Source organism: Dipodomys merriami, unplaced genomic scaffold (genome assembly GCF_024711535.1).
Source record: "Dipodomys merriami isolate MVZ:Mamm:240054 unplaced genomic scaffold, mDipMer1.0.p SCAF_14, whole genome shotgun sequence".
NCBI lineage: Eukaryota > Metazoa > Chordata > Mammalia > Rodentia > Heteromyidae > Dipodomys > Dipodomys merriami.
The window spans coordinates 39,673,231-39,695,306 of NW_027202715.1; the positions used below are offsets into that span (position 1 = coordinate 39,673,231).

The 22,076-nt window shown below is 45.9% G+C and overlaps 1 protein-coding gene and 1 long non-coding RNA gene across 4 annotated transcripts in view; one reads left to right on the forward strand and one right to left on the reverse strand.

Moving 5' to 3' along the window:
- The window catches only part of LOC138826187 (ubiquitin domain-containing protein 1), a 59,210-nt gene that overhangs the window by 16,874 nt on the left and 20,260 nt on the right, over nt 1-22,076 (forward strand). Inside the window, exon 2 of one of the 3 annotated variants that reach the window (XM_070021342.1) lies at nt 11,204-11,314. The exons of the other annotated variants lie outside the window; for them this stretch is intronic. The gene's annotated coding sequence lies outside the window, so the exon portion shown is untranslated. The remainder of the gene's footprint in view (nt 1-11,203; nt 11,315-22,076) is intronic. 3 annotated transcript variants of the gene reach the window in all.
- LOC138826188 (uncharacterized) lies at nt 1,765-21,187 on the reverse strand. Its single transcript, XR_011371575.1, has 3 exons — nt 21,131-21,187; nt 13,367-13,437; nt 1,765-2,167 (listed from the first exon to the last, which is right to left on the reverse strand). It is a non-coding gene; the product is annotated as an uncharacterized lncRNA (long non-coding RNA).

Sequence of the window (22,076 nt, forward strand, 5' to 3'; positions counted from 1 at the left end):
TTAAGTGGTAGAGTGCTAGCCTTGAACAAAAGAAGCTTAGGGACAGCACCCAGGCCTGAGCTCAAGTCTCAAGACTGGCCAAAAACAAACAAAAAGAAATGGAAGATTTGAAATAGATTGCTCTTTGATTCTTGGTCTGAGTTCTTCCCATGCCATACCTGCTTCAATGTCAATTTCAACAAGGACTCTTCTGGGCTCTAAACAGGTATAGCTGGTTTACTGACGTCATTGCCACTCATGACTAGCCATATTCCACTTTTGCCAGTTCTTGCAGTGCACCTCCTGAATGTTCCAGAAAGTGCAGTTGTGACAATTTTCATGGGTGTGTCCCTTTTCCTTCCTTCCCAGCCCCCCCATAGAGTCTGGGACAGTTCATACTGTCCTCTGTAATGTGGGATATAATACATAGTATTGATTTTTTTCCACTCAATGAAAGCATTCCATTCCCTCAAAATAGACCAATGGCACAAGCATTTTGCTTCCCAAGCTTTTTCAACAGCTCCAGCAGTGGTATCACTGATTAATCATTATTAATGGTTAGTACCATTGATTAGTTCTCTACAAAGTATATGAGGAGCCCCCTAACAGATGCTTGACACCACTGGCTTTGGTTTTATGTTGGCCTTAACAATGTAGGTCTAATTACCTCCACTTTAATAAAGGACAGTTACTTCCATTTTTCAGATGAGGAAAACAAAGCTCAGAGGCATTCCCCCCCCCCAAATTGAGGGTTGTCCCCAGGACCTTGTGTATACCAGGCTAATGTTCTACAACTGAGCTACATCCGCAGTACAAGAAGACAACCAAAAGTGGAGGGGCTGCTGGGTGATAGAATTCTAGTGGTTGTCTCCTGGGACCTGTTCCTAACCATTGTGCTGGGCTGCCTCTCGGTACTTAACCTCTTTCACCTGAAGTAAAGAGACTACACTGTGAGTGGCCAATGTCATCTCCTCAAAAAGCTCACAGTGAGGGACTAAGGTTGAAGGACTGTGATTTGTTTTTCCTAGTACATTTCTAGCCCCACCCTCTCTAGGCAGATCCAAAGCACACAAGGCCAAGGGTCTAGGGGAATCTAGGAAGATATTCCACTTTACAAGGAAAGTCCACACTGTTCTACACAGCCATGTTTATACCCCAGCTAACTCCTCTGTTAGCTCCCTCCTCTGTCCTCTACTTTCAAATCAGGTATACAGAACCTGGAGCTTATCTGGATCTGGCTCTTTGTGCTATTCCTGCTGTAGTCTAACCTAGGTTTTTGCTGAGGAGACAAGAGGCCTTGTTGACTATAAACTACTATAATTTGTACATGACCCAACAGAATCTTTTAAAACTCCCAAGGGGGCTTGGAAGGTGGCTCAGTGGTAAAGTGGTTGGCTTGCATGCATGAGGCCTTGGGTCCTCCGCACCATATAAACAGAAAAAGCAGGAAGTGTTGCTGTGGCTCAAGTGGTAAAGCACTAGCCTTGAGCTGAAGAGCTGAGGGACAGCACCCAGGCCCAGAGTTGAATCCCCATGAATGACAAAACAAACCAACAAAAACTCCCAAGGACTAAAGAGCTGGAGGTATGGCTCAACTAGTAGAAGGTACTGTGAGGCCCTGAGTTCAAAATCCCTGTACTACTGAAAATAAATAAGTTTTTACATACTATAGGCATTGTTGTTTGGGCTCTCTCCTTGGGGACAGAATGGGCAGGTCTTTGGAGTCAATAGGCAAAAGGTCAGTCACATTTACTGGAGAATACTTACACTGCAGCCAACCCCATCTCCTTAAGCCTAGCTTTGTCCTGTTGTGCTGTAGGTCCTGTAGAAGGTGCAGGACCTTGGTGATTGGTCTATCCATGACCATTAGATCCTTCCCGATAGCCCTAGGCAGAGACACTCAAATCTGCTGCTGTTGGCAGTACAGTTTCTTGGGTATTCATCTGTCCTGCTCCATAGCCCAGAGGAAATGTCCTAGCCTCAGAGTCTTGTTGTGCATGTCTGCCCACATGCTGTGCTAATTTGGGTATGAATAAATAGGGACCCCTTCTGTGGGCAGGGAGGGGGTCTCAGTTCTAGAGGTGAAATGATCCTTTTTAAAATGTGAAGTTGGCAGGCTTGATTTTCCTTTTCAACCTTCCAGGGGATTCACTGGGAAGAATCTGGGAGCAGGTTCAGAGTGGTCAACCTGTTGGTAAAGGCATGCAGTCTAAGTTAGCCATACTGGTATCTGATAGGAAGGCTTACTCTATAACCTGTCCTGTGCCCTTTCTGAGATCCCATCCTGACTCATGCTCTGAATGTACATGCATATATGTGTGAGTTACATTGTCTGTTGTGGCTCATGATCTGCCTAGGAGAGGAAGCAAACCCAAATAAAGTTGTGGTACTGTTTCCAGGACAAAAAATACCCAGACAAGAGTGAAATAATGCAGTGTAGAAGAAGTTGAGACAAGAGCAATATGTATATACTTTAGAAAGAGTTGAGAGGGAGAGGTCCCTGTATACTTGAGTTATTAAAGGAAGACTTTGGAGGTGGGACTCAAGGTGTGCTCCCTTGGGAATTAAGGTAGAATGGGGATAGAGAAGGTATTAAGTATATATAAGTGGTTGTGGTTTGTTGAAGGACTAATCATTTGAATAAAAGATGCAGGTTGGAAAAAAGCAAGCAATAAGATTTTGTTTTGTTATGAAAGCAATGTGTGCTTTGTAAGCTTATGGTAATGTAACAATGAAATCCTCTCCTATATAATTTGTGTGTTTGTGTGTGTGTGTGTGTGTGTGAGAGAGAGAGAGAGAGAGAGAGAATGAATATGGGAATATCTTATTATTCCTACCACCCAGAGGGCAGAGGGAGTTTCTAGATTCAGTTGATATTTATCCTCCCAGAGTTTTTCTCATTTCTCTCTCTCTCCCACTCTCTCTCTCTCTCTTTTTCCCCCCCCCCACCTCCAGTTGGTGGGGCTTGAACTCAGAACCTGGGCGCTCTCCCTGAGCTCTTCGTCTCTAGGTCAGCACTCTACCACTTTGAGCCATAGCTCCACTTCAGGTTTTTGAGTAGTTAGTTGGAACTAAGAGTCTCACAGGGTCGTTTCTGCCTGGGCAAGCTTCGAACCGTGATCCTCAGATCCCAGCCTCTTGAATAGCTAGGATTACAGGTGAACCATGGCACCCAGCTTCTATCTCTCTCTCTCTCTCTTTTTTTTTTTTTTTTGTTTTTTGTTTTTTGTTTTTTTGTCGGTCATGGGGCCTGAACTCTGGGCCTGAGCACTGTCCCTCAGCTCTTCAGCTTAAGGCTAGTGCCCTACCACTTGAGCCAAAGCACCACTTCCAGCTTTTTCTGTTTATGTGGTGCTGAGGAATCAAACCCAGGGCCTCATGCATGCAAGGCAAGCACTCTTCCCAGCCCTTTTTTTTTTTTTTTTGAGACAGAGTCTATCTATGTAGCACAGACTAGTCTTGAACTCATGCCTTCCTGAGTGCTGGGATTACGGGTATGAGTCACCACACCTGGCTCTTGTTTGTTTTTTCTAGGTATTAGGATCAGATGGATCCTAATATAGATGATTATAAGAGGTCTTGCATCCTAAATGGGGGTATTTGGGTAAACAGGAGTCCCTGTTTGGGTGCATAGGAATGAAGTGGTTTGGGAGGAAGCAACTGACATCTGTGAGTGGGCAGGAGTGGAGTTTCTTGTGCCTCAGTGGCTTCCCCACCCAAGACTGGAGACTCATTTCATCAGCCACCACAGGAGTGTGCCAGACTGACCTGTCCTTTGCCACCTCCTCAAGACAAGGGTAATCATTTCTTCAGAGTTGTGGCAACAGATTACTGCCCACCCACCCCATTCCACCCTCCTCCTCCCCAATACTCTTTCTCATTTACCACCTGCCTTTTCAGCAGTTCTCTGGAGTCAGGGACACAGCCAGTTTTTACCACACCACAAACCTTTCTGCTGTGTGAGGTCATTTCAGGGGAGAAACTATATATAGCGGAAGACTAGCTTCAGGACAGCTCCACATTGTTTAGGCCGTTTAGCATTGCCCTTCCGCTGAGGCAGGCGGGGTCACCTGGGATAGAGTGCCTGCCTTGGGGGAAGGCATAAAGGCAGCTGGAGAGGTGTAACAAAGAGCCCTAGGAAGGCTTTCTGTGTCCTCTGCAAAGGCACATAGTAGGTCTCTAGCTCCTCATCTGAATAATGAAAACGTTGGTCTAGAGTAAAGCTGGAGTTTTGTACTACTTTTTCCTCCCCCTCCTCCCCCTCCTCCCCCTCCTCCCCCTCCTCCTCCTTCTCCTCCCCTCCTCCTCCCCCTTCCCCTCCTCCCCTTCCCCTCCCCTCTTTTTCCTCCTCCCCTCCTTTCCCTCCTCCTCCTCTTCCCCCTCCTCCCCTCCTTCCCCCTCCTCCCCTCCTTCCCCTCCTCCTCTTCCCCTTCTTCCCCTCCTTCCCCTCTTCCCCTCCTCCCCCTCCCCCTCCTCTTCCCCCTCTCCCTCCCCTCTTCCAGTCCAGGGGCTTGAATTCAGGGTCTGAGCACTGTCCCTGAGCTTCTTTTGCTCAAGGCTAGCACTTCCATGCTAGGCAAGAAGTACTGTACCACTAAGCCACATTTCTAGCACTTGTACTACTTTTTAAAAACCACTAGAACCCTTGCAGATATAATTCATAAGGCAGCTTGATAGATACAGTCAAGTGGGCACAGCATTAGTGGAAGCCAGGGGCACCATTGAATTCTATCCTTTGATTCTTGGCATTAGCCTTGTGAACAGCTCCTAGCTTTTTTTTTTTTTTTTTTTCATTCCAGTCCTGAGGCTTGAACTTAAGGCCTGGGTGTGCTGTTCCCTGAGCCTCTTTGTGCTCAAGCCTAGCGCCGTACCACTTAAGCCATAGCACTATTTCTAGCTTTATTTTTTTGTTTTTTTGTTTTTATGTTTTTTTTGTTTTTATGGTGCCAAGGAATCAGAACCAGGGCTTCATGAATGCTAGGCAAGCACTCTACTACCACATTCCTTGCCCTGGCTTCTAGCTTTTTGACCTCTTAGAGACTGTGGTAGTCATTTTGGGGGCAAAATGTATGTGGCATAGAAGTCAGGTTTGTTTTTTTTTTTTTTTGTAGTGAGGCATTCACACTGTTTGCAGATAGTTCAGGCACTACTTCCAAGGGCTGTTATTTCTGGCATGCTCTTGCCTGTTCTTTCTTTTAGTGCTGGTTTGCCCCAAAGACGAGATGAAAATGAGGCTATAATGTATTTCAGGGAAGGAAAGTGCATTTAATTTGTGTTGCCTGGGGCTGAGTTCTACACTTTATGTAGAGAGTATTTGTAGTGCACAATGGTGCCTTTGGCAGGAATAGGAAGGCCAGAATCTGGGGCCAGTTTTCCTTCATTCAGCAAGTGTTTGTGCAGCACCTGCTTTGTATTCTTCGAGAGACTCAAAAGAGAGACCCCAGCTGTGTTAGGACCTCCTGATCACAAGTAACAGAAACCAACTGAATCAAGCTTAAGCAAGAAAGACCCCACAGGCAGGATCACAGCCTTGGAAAAACCTTGTTAGATTCCCCCTCTGTTGCTCAGCTTCCTTTCTCTTTGGCTTCTCTCCTTCCCTCTCTTCTCTGCAGCCTGGCTTCCTCTGTCCTGGGTCCATATGTCCCCAGTGTTCCCACACAGTTCCATTTACCAACGTGAGTCTGTATTCCCAGAGGAAAGGGTCAGTTTGGTCCTACTTAGATCAGGTTTCCACCTTTGGTCTGCTCAGCCCTAGCCAGGGGACAGGACCACACATAACAACATGGGTTTGACAAGGACTGCTCCAGACTCTAGATCAGGGTTAGCTCCAGAAAAGGGAACCTAGAGCTGGTCAGAAGGCCTAAAGCTATGTGTTTCTGCTGGCCTTTATGAAGAGTCTGGTCCCAGTGAGGAAACCAGGTGTGTGGAACATGTCAGAGCCACACAAGGAGGCAGTGAGGGAAAAACCCTTGGCAGAGCCTACTCATCTAATACATGGCTCCTTCTGTTAGGGCTATTAGGGCTGAGGGAACGGGGTTCCTCAAGCCTAATGCTTATTCTGCTCCACGTGGAGAGCCAGGAGTCTGTCCCGTTTAACCCAGGAAGGATTACAGGCAGGGCAGCTGGCTTCAGGAAGTGAGGCTAGAAGTCAATCGGGAATGAAGGTGGCTCCATCTTTGGGGTTTGTTGCCCCTCCATTTTTGTCTGAGCATCTGTATTTGGCTTCTCTTACCCATCAGCTTGCTCCATGGCTGAACACACCAGTGCCAACATTCTGCCAACTCATGGATTGGCTTTTCCAGATCTCAGGACCACCTCTGAGCAGATACCTAGCAGGGAGCCAAATCACTCTGCATGAGGCTGTCCTTTCAGGACCTCAGCAGGGAGAGCCTTAGGAAACCCATGTCACTCAGCCAGGGGATGCTGTGCACACTAGAGACTGCAATCTTGAATCTTGAATCTTGGAATGGCAGGAGGAGACTGGAAAGTGAAAGCTAACCTGAGCCAGAGTAAGGATAGAAGAAGGGGCTGGGTTGGTGTGCACTATGCGAAAGGGGCAGTGAGAGGGAAAGACTAAAGGACATATTGACAGCAGCTGAGAGCAGAACTATGGCATTCAGGAAGCATCACTGGGAACCAGTGACCAGCAGGTCTGCTAGGAGAGCACTTCTGGAGTCAGTGGATGAAAAGGCCAGGGAAAAGGGGGAAGGCCAATTAAGAGGCTGGCGTGCTCAAGGCAGAGGAAGAAGGGCTAGAGTACTGGATGTGCAAGGAATATGGAAGCCTCTTTGAGAAATAGGCAACAAAACCTGGCAACAGGTTGAGTGAAACAGAGGACAGGCTAGAGATATGGAGGTCTAACATTCTGGTCACTGCTACTACCTACTGTCCATATCTGGGTCTTTTTTCCAAGGATGGTGACAAAACCAAATGTATATTTAATCATTTCCCCCCTTTCCTGGTATCTTTGAAACAGCCCAATCCTTTTATATGGGGAAGAGGCGAAGGGGGCCAAAACAGGTAGGTGGGACTCCATAATGGTCTCAGAATGGTCCCTGTCATTCCACACTGGAATGAATGACAACAGTAAGCTTGCCCATTCCAGGCCCTCCCACCAAAGGTGAGCACATCCATCTTTATCCTGCCTAGTCCTGCCTCTGGTTTCTACACACCCAGAACAGCTATTAGGAGAATCTTAGAAGGCTCCTAGGGGGCTAGTGACTTCCTAAGTGTGGAATGAGACACCTCCAGATTCTATCTCCTGACAGGTACAATGCTTTACATCAAGCCCAGGTAATACACAGCAGCAGGGTCATCTGTTCAGGACTTGATGCAGCATGAAGTCACATCCCAGCCCTCTGATCTCACAGAGGGCTACTAGTTAGCACTATCACACCAAAAGCCATAGTCCCTATAGAGACTCACAGTGGCCAAAATATCAAAAGTAAGAAATATGTTTAATATACCTAACTAAGCTGGATGTGGTGGTATATGTCTATAGTTCCATCTCTGTAGGAGGCTGAGGTTGAAGGATTACTTAAGCCTGAGTTCAAGATCCCCTGGTCAACACAGTGAGACTTTATCTGAATTAAAGACACACACACACACACACACACACACACACACACACACACACACACACACATACACACACACACACACAAATACACATTTAAGCTATTGAACATTATAGCTTAGACTAGCCTACCTTAAAACTGTGCTTACAACACTTAACTATAGCTAGACAAAATCATGTGCACAAAAGCCTGTTTTATAATGAAGTGTTGAGTAGCTGATGTAATTTATTGACTACCATATACAGAATGGTTGAATGGATATGCTCTTGTACTCTTGTAAAGCCAAGAAAAAATCATTGAACCATGCTGAATCAGGGAATGTCTGTACTGCCATAAAGCTCAGACATGCTCTGAGGTTGTACATGCCAAAACCCATGTTTGACCCTAGTGTGCAGCTGAACAAAATAGATAGGGGACCCATAAAATAGAAGGGAAACAGATTAGCTCAAATAATCAAAATATAACACATAGCACAGAGGAGAGAAGAAGACATTAGGAGAGTAAGCAAACCCTTGGAGGCCAAGACTAAGCTAGCCATGTTTTGATCCCTGGTCAAGGCTACCTGTGAATGAATTAGAAAAAGATGTCTTCTCTAGGGAGAGGCAGCCCCACTATGGCCCATGGCTGGTAAGAGAACATGGCTAGATTTCTGGCTCTAATGTGCTGGGCAGGGGACTTCATGAAGGATTCCTTAAGATAGCAAAGAGCCTGGCATCTTCCAAGAAGGGAAAGAAGCCATGGTAAGAGGAAAGTAGCTGCATCAGTTTTTGCCTTGGTGAGATAGATATTTTCAAGAAGATAAAGGAAGCTGTATCCAGAGCACTATCCAGAGCTGCTAGACTGACCAGTAAGTGCCTGAAGTCTGCTTTCTTTGGGGCTCTATTTGGTGTCTTTACTTTGGCCTTCCTATGGTACATGTCCACAATGTCCTATGAAAAGAGAAGCCCATTTGGAGAGACAGAGAAGGAGTTTTTCTGTGAGAGCTGGGCCAGAGTCCCAGGAGGACATCTGGGGCCTGCTAGCTCCCACTCAATACTCCATCTCCAGCATAGGTGCCTACATTTGTGCTGAGTTTTTGGATTAATCTTGTAACTTAATCAGGAATATCCTGGACCTTTCCCCCTTTTTGTCTGAGACACATATTCTACAGGTTTTTAATGCAAGTGAGGGTTGGTAAGCTGACACTGTGGCAGATGGGCAGCCCACCTTCAGGTTCTGTGTGAGGAAGTAGCATTTGAGTTCAGTTCAGAGTGCTCAGATGCCCAGTGACCATTTATTTATGGAAAAGCTTGAACTCTAAGCCATTGCAGGAAAGATTCTGTCATTCCAACAGTGAATCTGTTTAGCTTGACACCTGCCTCATTGCAGGTTCTCAGCACAATTCAAAGATTGAGTATTAGGTCCCTCATAGCACCTTACCAGGAGGAATAGACAAAGTCTAATCCAGGTTTTCTGACCCCCTTTCCCACAGCCTGCCTTTGTGCACCAGCTGTCTAGTGACAGAACCACTAAGGGATTTTTATAGGGAACTTGAAATCATGTCAAAGGGAATTGAGACTGCTTAGTAAGACAACACAAAGTGTAGGAAGATCAGTTCTAACATTTCCAAAGCACTGTTTCATGTTGTTCTTAGCATATACTGTATGTAGCACTATGCCAGACTATGTGCACTATCTCACTTAGTCCCTATAATAGCCTGTGAGAGGGATAGAATTATCTTTCTGTAATGAGGAAACTGGGCTTAGAAGAAATGATTCTCCTAGGATCATCTGCCTGGGATTTGAGTGGGTCTTTTTGATGCCACAATCCTCAATTGTTAATGATCTGAGCCCCAGATAGTACTTGCTGCCTAGAGATTTCTCACATGATTTCAATAGATTAGAGCTGATGCTCATGAATTGAAGTTCCAGGAAGTTAGTTTTCTGTTTCCTATAAGGGAGGGGAGGTCTCTGCCTAAATGAGAACAGTCTGAAACAGGGATGAACTGCCCCTGGGAGGTCAGGGTCTCTTCGAAAGGATTTCTTGTATCAGCTGAGCTATGCACTCCTAAGCCTCCTGGGACCTCTCTAGTTCCTGGAAAAGCTCTGGTCCTGCAAAAGTTAGGTCCTACTGCCACGACCTTTTCTGAATGGAGCTGGGAGGATCATTCTTAGCCAAGCATGAACAACAGTCTCCAGACATTTTACAGTCCATTCTGGGTTTCAAATTCCCTGTTTTCCCTGCTGGCCTTAAAGTTGTTTTCACAGAAACAGGAGCCAGGCATCATTTGTACCTGGCCCCGTTAGAATGGGTACATATTCACCTGGCCAGGGCTCTGGACCCTGACATGGAGGCTGGCATTGGGATGGGCCTCAGGAGTGGGACATAACCTATTTTGTGCTGCTGTTGCCCACCAACTGGCCTTGGGCTTCTTGTGGCATCAGTTGTTTACATCATTGGATTGATTATCCTTTGACTTTTGCTTGACCTCGCTGACTTTCTATGACCACATGGTTCCTTTGGGATCCAGAGGGGCGTGTGCTGTGGTTCCAGGGCCCCTGCCACAATGTCAAGTGGGTTGATATGGGTGGGAAGCTTTCTGTAAACCATAGAGGCTGAAGGAGCAGGTCTGGCAATGATGGGAATTGGCCCTACAAGACATAGTTGAGCACACTTCTTCAGTGCCAGCTTATTGTAGCAGGACATCAGTTTTGGGAAAGCCCTAAAGGTCACGTTATTCAGCTGCCCACCCAGTGTGGAATTGCTCCACTTAGCCCACTGGCCAGTTAGGCAGCCAGATTTTCCATGAACAAAACTAGCTAGCTCTCAAATGTACAAGTGAATAGAAAGTCCTTCCTTGCATTGCCTGGCCCTCTGTAGAGTGTAACCCCCTCCCCCCAACACACATACACACATGCCACATGCACACACATGCATACACACTGCCTTATTGCTCTAGGCTATGTCTTATAAGGATAGTTCCTGCCATGGAATACACTTGCAGAATCCTGAGTGTGCCTTGCTGTGGGTCTGAACTGCAAATCTGTTTCCTTGGGTGAAGTTTTCCTTTCCTGGGATTCCAGTCAGGTGAGCACTGTCTTGAAGAGATAACCTCAACAGAGGTTGATAGTATCTCAGAATTTTGCCCAGGTCAGAAACTCATTCTTAGAGATGTTTGATCTTGTCTTTTTCCTGTCCTTCATTCTGACCTCCAGCAGGTAGCTTTGGAGAGCTGTTTCTAAGGCCAAAGCTTTTAGCTTCTTCTCTTTAGAATGTAGCTGTCTGGAGGTTGAAAGTGGAATGGATGTGAAGGAGGTATGTAGTGGTAGCTGAGTATCTCAAGAGGAAGACCATTGCAATCTGCATAGGACTACCCTGGAAGCTTCTTCTTAGATCTTCAGTTTTTGGGGTTTTTTTCCATGTTGGTTCAGTCTTGTGCATGGCAGTCAAGCACTCTCCAACTGAGTTACATCCCCAGTTCCCATAGGTCTCCTTTTTAGGCCTGAAGGAGATGAGGTCTAAAGGGATGAGGCATTCCTGAGCCAGTTTGCCTCCCAGCCTTTTTAGCATCCTCTCCTTTGACTACCTGGAGATACCCAGATCTTGAGATTTAGCATCCTTGATGGCATCATATTTCTATGTAACACCTTCTTGTCTGGACTCTACAGCTGCCGGCACCTGAGCATATCCTGTTTGCTCCTGGGAGCTTTAACAACGGAACCTCAGCCAGATGCTATGAACACCAGCCTGCCAGCCTCCCAGACACTTCTTCGTTTTTTGTAGGTGACATCTTCCTCCACAGGGACATTTTACAGACAGTGCCTTAATTTTGAAGGACAGGTCCAGTGGCAAGAATTTCATGGATCATGGCAGGACAATTGAGAAGGACATTTGGGAGCAGTAAAAGGAAATTAACATTTATAGAGTAGCTTACATGTGCCAGAGACATACTGTGTTTTCTCCTAACACCATGGGAGGTGGCTTTATTATCTTCATTTTACGGATCAAGGACTAGAGCTTGCTTAGGGTCACAGGGCCAGTTAATGAGTAGGCTCAGAATGTGAATTGTGTTCTGCTTGGCTTCCCCCAGTCTTGTGGTGGCCCTTTGTAGGGCTTTTGTCTTCACTGTGCTGAGCTCAGCACAAGCGTAAACCTAAAGTGATAGTCATAGAAAGTAGACTAAAACCACCAGGTAGAGCTTGATGAGCACCTGGGGTTGGCAGGGGCAATGCAATGGTTGTCTTCATAATCTTTGTGCCTCTGCTGTGATATAACTTGATAGGACGCCAGGCCTCAGAATTTTGAATACACAGAAATGGAGTGAAGGCAGGGAACCGGGTATAGCATTCTCAGAATTATCTCCTCAGAGGGGCCCTAGATAACTAGATGTTTGGTGGGAGGAGGCTATCTTCTCCTCTCTTCTCAGCCAGCTCTTGCCCCATGAAGGACCAGTAGGATGAATGCAGGGAGGTTCACAAAGCAGGATATGAATAAACTTTTTTGTGCATTTGCTTTGTATTTCTTATTATTGTGTTAGCTTTCCTACCTGAGGTAATCAACTCAGAAAGAGGAAGATTTATTTTGATTTATGATTTTAGAGGTTTTAGTCCATGCTTATTTGTTTGTATTGCTTTGGACTTGTGGCAGCACAGTACCTCATAGCAAGAGTCTGTGGCAGAAGAAGCCTATTTATGTCTGGGAAGCAGAGAGAGTAAAGTTTACTTGCCACCCTACTTCCTTTAATGATCAACTCCTTCCAACGAAGTGATTCCACCACTTCCCAATAATGCCAGTAGATTGAGGACTCAACTTTTAACACATGGACCTTTGGGGGACATTTCAGATTTACTTCTGTTGCTTCTTTTTAAAAAATATTATTTTACTCAGTTACCTCTTTTTAAAAACCTAACAATTATATTTTATGAAATATATTTCAATATTATATCACATATAATACACAATATATAGCATGTAACTTGTATAATATTAAATGAGTATAATATGCAAGATATATCATGTAATATATTACATAATACACCATAGTATACATTGTATGCACACATAAAATAAATCATATAACATCTATTATATATAACATTATATATCTTGTATGATCTGTTATATGTTGCATATTATATGTCAAACAGGCTATATATGATATATGATGTATACTATATCAATAATATCAAATAATTATATTAATAGTATGCACTATATGTTATATAATATATTCTATATTGTATATGATCTACATGTATTATACATAGTATATATACTATATAATAAAATATGACATAGTATATATGATAAAAAAAATAAAAAATATTATTAAGGGCTGGGAAGGTGGCTCAGTAGTAGAGTGCTTGCCTTGCATGCATTAAGCCCTGGGTTTGATTCCTCAGCACCACATAAGCAGAAAAAGCCAGAAGTGGCATTGTGGCTCAAGTGGTAGAGTGCTAGCCTTGAGCTGAAGAGCTGAGAGACAGTGCCCAGACCCAGAGTTCAGGCCCCACAACCGAAAATACACACACACACACACACACACACACACACACACACATAATTGTTGTTATTAACTAGTTGTATAAATAGGTTACAATTCCATAAGCTAGGTTTTAAGTACAAGTATCTTGATCAGTGTCACTTTTCAGTCACTTCTTGCCAGCAGAATCAGGTTTTTAAATCTCTTATAGGCTGTATGCTTTTTCACCCATCAGACATCCCTGTGAGCTTCTCAGGAAACTTTGCCATGATTTGTTCACCTTCCTTCCTCTTGCCTCCTCTTTTGACTCTTCTAAGTCTTAATAGGTTGGCTAGGAGTTGAGACTCACCATTTCACTGCTAGGCGTTAAGAAAGGATTCAGAGGACACTGATGACATCATGGTTCCCTTGCTGCAGCATCTGGTAACAACAAGTATAAAAAGACCATCACTGTATCACAGGGGCCAAGTGATTAATGTAAAGCTCACCATCGTATCACAGGAGCCTAAAGGTATAGTGGCTTAGAGAGGATGCTGATTTTTCTGTCTTGCGTAATAACCCTAATGTCCCTGACATGTACATTCATGGAGGGGGAAGCCCTTGTGATTCATCTGAGGCTTTGGTTCTCTCTGTTGTGGCCATTGTGGAAGATGAGTTTTCGGCATGTCTGGGATCCAACCAGTAGAATAGAGGAGAGAACGTAGAACTGGTCCAGCTCTGTTGTGGCACCTATCCCTTCACACTGCATTTGCAGAGGTGAAATCTGGTGACCACTCTAATTGCAAGGGTGGCTCCCAAGTAGGGGCTGATTCGAGAGGACAGCTGACCTTCCATGTCACTATCAAAGCCCAAGAGGATCTTCATTTGTAAGTGCTGAAAAAAGAATGTTCCCTGTCACTAAAGTGCCCATTGTTCTTAGACAACTTGCAAAGTTATCATGCTTTCCTTGGTAAACATCTGTGTGCCAGACTATGTGCCACACAAACTGTGACCCAGTAGCTGACTAAGGCAATTTCTTTCTTTTCCCAACTTGCGGTATAGTCTGGAAAGGGTATGTGTGAAAGCCAGTCATTCTCTTCTTGTTTTTTCTTTCTTTTTTCTTTTCTTTTTTTTTTTTTTTTTGGCTCCAGTCGTGGGGCCTGAACCCTGGGCCTGGGTGCTGTCCCTCAGCTCTTCAGCTCAAGGCTAGTGCTCTACCACTTGAGCCATAGTGCCACTTCCGGCTTTTTTCTTTTTGCTTATGTGGTGCTGAGGAATCGAACCCAGGGCCTCATGCATGCAAGGCAAGCACTCTACCACTGAGCCACCTTCCCAGCCCCCACTCTTTTTGTATTGAGTATCACAAGCACCGAGCTCAAGAGCTACTCATGGCCTCAGGCACACAGTTGTGTACACTGCAAAGGGGATGCAAAGTACTGGGAGTAGATCAGGCCTGGGGAGTCAGGAGGGCTTCCAAGGTGACATGAGAACTGGGCATGGCAGTGTTCACTGAACCAGCAGCCAATGGAAGGGCCAATGTCTGGGTCTGAGTGGGGCAGAAAGCATGTCCCTTTAATCTGCATGACTCACTCCTTCTGTTCTGGCTGTGTACCTGTGCCCTTGTTAGAGTCTTTGGTCACTCTTTCTGAAATTGTGCCTCCCCCCCCCCCCAACTTGTTTTCCTGCTCTATTTTTAGTGTTATATTTAAATACATTTGAGGGGCTGGGAAAGTGGCTCAGTGGTAAAGCGCTTGCCTTGCACGCATGAGGCCCTGGGTTCGATTCCTCGGCACCACATAAGCAGAAGAAAAAAAAAAGCCTAAAGTGGCGCTGTGGCTCAAGTGGTAGAGCACTAGCCTTGAGCTGAAAAGCTGAGGGACAGCGCCCAGGCCCAGAGTTCAGGCCCACAACTGGATCAAAATAAAATAAAATAAAAAAGAAATAAAAATAAACTGGCTTAACTAGAAAAAAAAATAAATACATTTGACACACTCTAGATTGAGTATGTCAAAGCAAGGGCTCTGTTCTATAGGGCAAATAGTAGGTACTCACACAGAGAATGAGTGATTATGAGAAGATGCCTCAGTGATCATATTTTTGGAAAAGTTTGATGTTCATCTGTCTCAAGGAGTATGGCATTTAGTTTGTAGACAGTGGGGGCCATGGTGCATGTTTGAGCGGGGGAGTCAAATATCATCGTTAATAGGAATGGGTTGTATCAGGGAGATTGCCTCTTCCCTGACTCTAGCCCCAGCTCTGAAGCCACTTACCTTAGCAGGAGGGACCAGTGTTGCAGTCTGGAACCAATTCCTGGGCTTAGTCATTTTGTTTGGAGCCAAGTTAAATATCTTGTCTCTTATGGGTCTTTGGTCCTAACAATGGTGTGAATATAAACTGACCCTTACTGGGGCACTGAGATGGTCTAATAGGCACATTTTTTGGGTACTGCTGGTAGAAGTGGGGATTGAAAGTCTTTCAAGAAAGCAGTTGGAAAAGAACTTCAAAAATAGCCCTGCTCTTTGACCTAGAAATTCCCCAGTGTGGTTTATCATAGGGAACCAAGATGAAGTGGCCAAAGCTTTATGTTTGAAGACTTTTTTTGGGGGGGGGGTCCGGTCCTGGGGCCTGAACTCTGGGCGCTGTCCCTCAGCTCTTCAGCTCAAGGCTAGCGCTCTACCACTTGAGCCACAGCGCCACATCTGGCTTTTTTCTTTTTGCTTATGTGGTGCTGAGGAATCAAACCCAGGGCCTCATGCATGCAAGGCAAGCGCTTTACTACTGAGCCACCTTCCCAGCCCTATGTTTGAAGACTTTTATCCCAGTGAAAACATGTTGGAAAAACAGCCAGATATTGTGCATGTCTGTGATTCCAGTAGCAAGCAGGAGGATAGAGAGCTCAAGGACTACATAGGGATACCCTGCCTCTAGAAAAAGAAAAAGTTGGAAACAATCTAGTGTGTGACTCAAGTACTCTCAAGTCCATCCTCTCATCTCCATTACTACTAAACTCTGCCTACCAAATTAGAGACCCTCAACAAAATCTGAGGTCAGATTCTTATTTTTACTCTGTTGGTATATAGTCTGTTGGCAGTAGTCTCCTAACTGGTCTTCCAGCCTCTAGTCTGGACTCTGACAGCTTACCTTATATAGGTCCAGAATGTGTGTCTTCCTCTGCTTCTCAGATGTTCTTCCACATCTTTGTGGCAATATCTAAGCCATATCACTGTCTATAAATTCCTGCTATTCTGTATTGTTTAAGAAATTATGAAGAGGCTGAGCCTTGTGGCATACGTCTATATTCCTAGCTACTTGGGAGATGAAGATCAGGAAGATTGTGGTTGAAGGCCAGTCCAGGCCAAAAAAATAACAAGACCATATCTCAACCAATAAGTAAGGCATAGTGGCACATCCTATAATCACAGTTATGTGGGAGGCCTAGGTAGGAAGACCCTGGTGAGATGCTAGCTTTAAGCAAAAATGCAAAACCCTATCCAAAAAAATAATTAAAAAGCGAAAATGACTAGAGCATGGCTCAAATGATAGTGGACCTGAGGCATGGAGTTCAAACCCCAGTATGGCCAAAACAGGGAAGGGGAGAGGAGGGAGAATAAAGAGAAGAGAACAATAATGAAAGAAAAGTTTTCATTTTCTTTTTTTTGGGGGGAGGGCGTGGGGGTAGTCATGGGGCTTGAACTCAGGGTCTGGGCACTGTCCCTGAGCCTTTCTGTGCTCAAGGCTAACGCTCTACCACTTGAGCCACAGCTCTACTTCTGGTCTTTTCTGTTTATGTGGTACTGAGGAATCAAACCCAGGACTTCATGCATGCTAGGCAAACACTTTACCACTAAGCTACAGTTCCAGCCCAAGAAAAGTTTTCAAGATGCTATTTTTAAAAAAGATATCTCTGGGGACTGGGACTGTGGCTTAGTGGTAGAGTGCTTGCCTAGCATGCATGAAGCCCTACGTTCGATTCCTCAGTACCACATAAACAGAAAAAGCTGGATGTAGTGCTGTGGCTCAAGTGGTAGAATGCTAACCTTGAGCAAAAGAAGCTCAGGGACAGTGCCTAGGCCCTGAGTTCAAGCCTCAGGACTGGCAAAAAAAAAAAATTAGGATCCCTGGTTGGTTGACTCTATGGATGTAGAGGATAAAGGTTATATGTTTGTCCCCTTGGTTTTCTCTTTTTGTGTCTATTTCCCTTACTAGCTCTGACCTAGAGTATTATTTTTGTGTATGTGTTAGTACTAAGGCTTGAACTCAGGGCCTAGATGCTGTCCCTTCAGCTTTTTTGCTCAAGGCAAACACTCTGGAGCTCTACAGTCACAGTCACCTTTTTTTTTTTTTTTGTAGGTCATGGGGCTTGAACTCTGGGCCTGGCCACTATCCCTCAGCTCTTCAACTCAAGGCTGGTGCTCTACCACTTGAGCCACAATGCCATTTCCAGTTTTCTGGTGGTTCATTGGAGATAAAAGTCTCATGGACTTTCCCACCTGGGCTGGCTTTGAACCATGATCCTCAGATATCAGCCTGCTGAATAGCTAGGATTATAGCTACCAGTGCCCAGCTTATGTTGTATTTTAAACAACGTAAAAAAAAACAAAACAAAACAAGAAAGATGATTAGATGGGAACTCCTGATTGTGCTTGGCCTTACAGGTTGTGAAGACCTTCCCTAAGGATGGTTCTGGTCTTGCCTTTGTGGTTTTGGGGTCTCAGGACAGGAAAGAACTTGAGTGTAACGGACCCTGGTGTGGTGTGATTTTGTTAAGAATTTCCCACTAAAAGACAGTCACAACAAGGACCTAGAAGAGAACATCTGGCTTAGAGAGAGATGGGAGCAAGACCATGGACCTGAACAGCACCACCCCTTAGCATCAGGACACTGGGGCTGGTAGTCCACCAGCTTGGCAGGCAATTTGAGGCAAGAAGGGACAGCCAAGTGGGACACCAAAGGCTTGAAAATTGAGACCATTGAGGGTCAGATGGTGGGGGACTGACTGGGTTGGGGAAAATGGCCAGCCAGAGAGAACCAAGGTGCTTTGGGCCTTGGCTCTGAAGCAAAGCAAACAGCTAAAGTTGTCTGTCCACAAGGGAGATGTGCTGCTTGTTTGTTAATTCATGCTGTCTTCCTCTCAAAGCCCATTCTGAGTCTTTTTCCTCACAAGTTCCCTTCTTTAAAGCCCTGTTGGTCTTTGTTCCTGCCTCTTTTGCCTTGCACCCCTTTCTGATTTTGGGTTCTCATTTCTGGGTGTGTCTTGGGCTTGCCTGAGGGCAGGATGGAGCCTCCTACATCTTTACAGTCCACACGGGACTGTGCACTGCCGGGCCCCTTGGTCAGGATCCAGGGAGGACATGAGGAGTGCTTTGCATCCACTTTCCCAGCTGGAAAAGTCAAGGCTCAGTGAAGCACAGAAAGGGCTCTACCCTGGCTTGTGGCTGGCTCCTGCCTGGTGCTTCCCTGAGTCGCCAAGGCGACCAGATGCTCTCTTGCAAGCAAATAGCATCTCAGGCTGCCAGCCTCAGCAGTTCTTGACCTCCAGCTGAGCTGAAACTGAGAGGGAATGGGATGCCTTTTCTACCAACTGGGGAGCTGTGCTCACAAGGCTCTCTCCTGTCCCTTTGGTGTCTGTGCTGAAAACAGACACCTCCTGCTGTCCTGGGCGTGCCACTGCCATTCACTGCCACCTTCTCCTTCTCCCTGCCTGACTGCCATCTATGAGGAGAGGAAGTTTAGAACTAAACAGGTGGTCTCTTCTTAGCACAGAGCTACCACATGTCACCTGTCTACAATGGAGCCTCCTTCCCAGAGCCTGGCTTTCTCCTGCATTTGGTGGGAAGGCTGCCTTTCTAAGCCTTGGTGGGGAAGGGGTGGCTGGGGGGTGAGGGGAGAAAGGGGATAATGTTGTCCTGTGAGGCTGTCCAGGCCAGCCTGGGGCTAATGGAGCACTCTGAGAGAATGAGGCTTGGCCTGTCTGTCCTGTCCCTTCAGGGTGCCACACCCCCACCCTACCTCCTATCTGACTCATCTCTTGTTTGACACAGATCTTAAGCCCTCATCAGACTGGTCTCAGAAGGATAGGTGAGGTGAGGTGGGACTTATCCAGCTGCCCTAGGCTAGCAGGCCCTGCAGCCTACTACTCCAAGAAACTTAGCCAATAGGACTAGCTGGAATTTCCCTAGTCACTCAGCTACCTGCTGCCTTCCCCTGAAATGAAGGGCTCAGGAGGGCTCCCACAGTATTCGCTGCCTTTTCCAGGCCTTTTCTATTGTCCTTTTCCTACAGATACCCTCCCCTCCCCTTTCTTCCAGTAGACCTGAGCTCTCATATTTTCATATGATCCATTCACCCCCTGGTGCATTCTCTTAGGTTTTTTTGTTTTTTGCGGGGGGTCCAGTCGTGGGGCCTGAACTCTGGGCCTGGGTGCTGTCCCTCAGCTCTTCAGCTCAAGGCTAGCACTCTACCACTTGAGCCACAGCGCCACTTCCGGCTTTTTTCTTTTTGCTTATGTGGTGCTGAGGAATCGAACCCAGGGCCTCAGAGGCATGCAAGGCAAGCGCTCTACCACTGAGCCACCTTCCCAGCCCCTTTGTTAGGTTTTTTTTTTTTTTTTTTTTTTTTTTTAATGCCGGTCAGGTCCTGGGGCTTGAACTCAGGGCCTGGGCACTGTGGCTCCTGCAAAGAGGAAGGCCTAGTCCAACCTCTCCAGCCTGTTTTTGGTTTTGGTTTTGTGTTTGTTGATACTGTTTGAGACAGGGTCTTGCTATATATAGCCCAAGCTTGCCTAGATTTTCTGTTGTCTTTTCCTACAAGTCTCATAATTAATTACCAAACTACATTTGAACAAAAATTTAAGGACTTCCTTTCTCTTTCTCTTTTCAAAATCCACACATGTGCAAACATATATCCTGGAAAGTATAGGCCAGCCGTCTGGCTGGGATGTGGTAGGTATGCATCTAGAATTCTTTCCCTACAGATACCATTGTAAACATGGGCTCATTTGGAGCTGCCATTTTTCTTTGGAGGTACCAACTCCAAAGTCTCCTGATTAACCCCTGGCAGTTTCTTTTTTTTTTTTTTTTTTTTTTTGAGGGGGGCGGTCCGGTTGTGGGGCCTGAACTCTGGGCCTGGGCGCTGTCCCTCAGCTCTTCAGCTCAAGGCTAGGGCTCTACCACTTGAGCCACAGCGCCAATCCCAGCTCTTATGTGGTGCTGAGGAATCGAACCCAGGGCCTCAGGCATGCAAGGCAAGCACTCTACCACTGAGCCACCTTCCCAGCCCCCTCTGGCAGTTTCTCTACCTCAGCTTCTGATCAGAGTAGTAATGGTATCAAGCTCACAGACCTCTTTGTTTACCTCCCTGCCATGTTGCTCCAAGTTAGTATCGAATGCCATATTGTCCAGGGAGGGGAGCTTTTCTCCCTTACCCCCTTGAATTCAGGCTGCCTTTCCCTGGAAGATTTATGAAGGCAGTAGGGACATTTTACCTGACACCAGAGACTGTTGAACTCTGGGCTTTCTGCCCTTGTTCCTCACTTCCTCTGTTTCTGTCCTATCTCCTGGCCTTGAGACACTGAGTCACAGAAATACCCAGGTTGACCCAATGAACCACTACTGTTTGCATGCTGGATCTGAGCTTTAGTTGACAGAAATATTTTAACATTCCCATTGTTGAAAAGTTAGCTTGTGGGGCTGGGAAGGTGGCTCAGTGGTAGAATGCTTGCCTTGCATGCATGAGGCCCTGGGTTCGATTCCTTAGCACCACATAAGCAAAAAGAAAAAAGCCAGAGTGGCTCAAGTGGTAGAGCGCTAGCCTTGAGCTGAAGAGCTGAGGGACAGCGCCCAGGCCCAGAGTTCAGGCTCCACGACCGGACCCAAAAAAAATAAATAAAATAAAGTTAGCTTGTGTTAGGAATGTGGCTTAGTGGTAGAGTGATTGCTTAGCATGCATGAAGCCCTGGGTTCAATTCCTCAGTACCACATAAGTGGAAAAAGCCAGAAGTGGCGCTGTGGCACAAGTGGTATAGAGTGCTAACCTTGAGCAAAAGAAGCTCAGGGACAGTCAGGACTGGCAAAAAAAAAAAGAAAGAAAGAAAGAAAGAAAAAGTTAACTTGTTGGAGCTAGAGGTGTGACTCACGGGTGGTAGAACACCAGCCTTTGAACAGAAGTATCAGACACTGAGAGTTCAAGTGGGAGCCAAGGGGTGAGGTTAGGGGCAGGGCCAATGCTTTTGAGACCTGGGAGGGAGGGGGTAATAAAATGTTTTTGTCATGATAAGGTTGGCATTAAGTCATTCTGTGATGTCACAGTCACAGCAGGTTAGGACTTGGCCACCCAGGGCACTGAGACTAGAAAAGATCATCCTGAAGCCGGGTGCTGGTGGTTCATGCCTATAATCCTAGCTACTCAGGAGGCTGAGATCTGAGGATTGTGGTTCAGAGCCAGCTCTGGCAAGAAAGTCCATGAGACTCTTATCTCCAATAAGCCATCAGAAAACTGGAAGTGGCTCTATGGCCCAAGTGTAGAGCACTTGCCTTGAGCTGAAGAGCTGTGGGACAGTGTCCAGGCCCAGAGATAAGGCCCTACAACCAACAAAAAAAAAAAAAAAAGAAAGAAAGAAAAAAAAAACAATAATGAATGAAGATAATGAAGATGTATTCACTAGGAAGCCTATAGGCTGAGGATAGGGCACCTATCAGACCTTGCAGCGTCCAGGCTGACTTGTCAGATCCCTGGTCTGTCCTGTTGGCAGCATTTGCTGTCTCTCTTGATACCAGGCCACTTTTCATGCCTGCCCCTTAGAGACCAAGTGCACAAAATCATACCTCCTTCAAAAAGTTTCCCCAGAAATGCCCCTTTCCTCTTTTATCTCTCTATAGCCTTGTCTCCTTTATGCTACCTCTATCTGGTGACATACATTCATCTACCCATCCTCATTTCAAGAATATAAGGACCGGGGCTGAGAAGGTGGCTCAGTGGTAGAGCGCTTGCCTTGCATGCCTCTGAGGCCCTGGGTTCGATTCCTCAGCACCACATAAGCAAAAAGAAAAAAGCCGGAAGTGGCGCTGTGGCTCAAGTGGTAG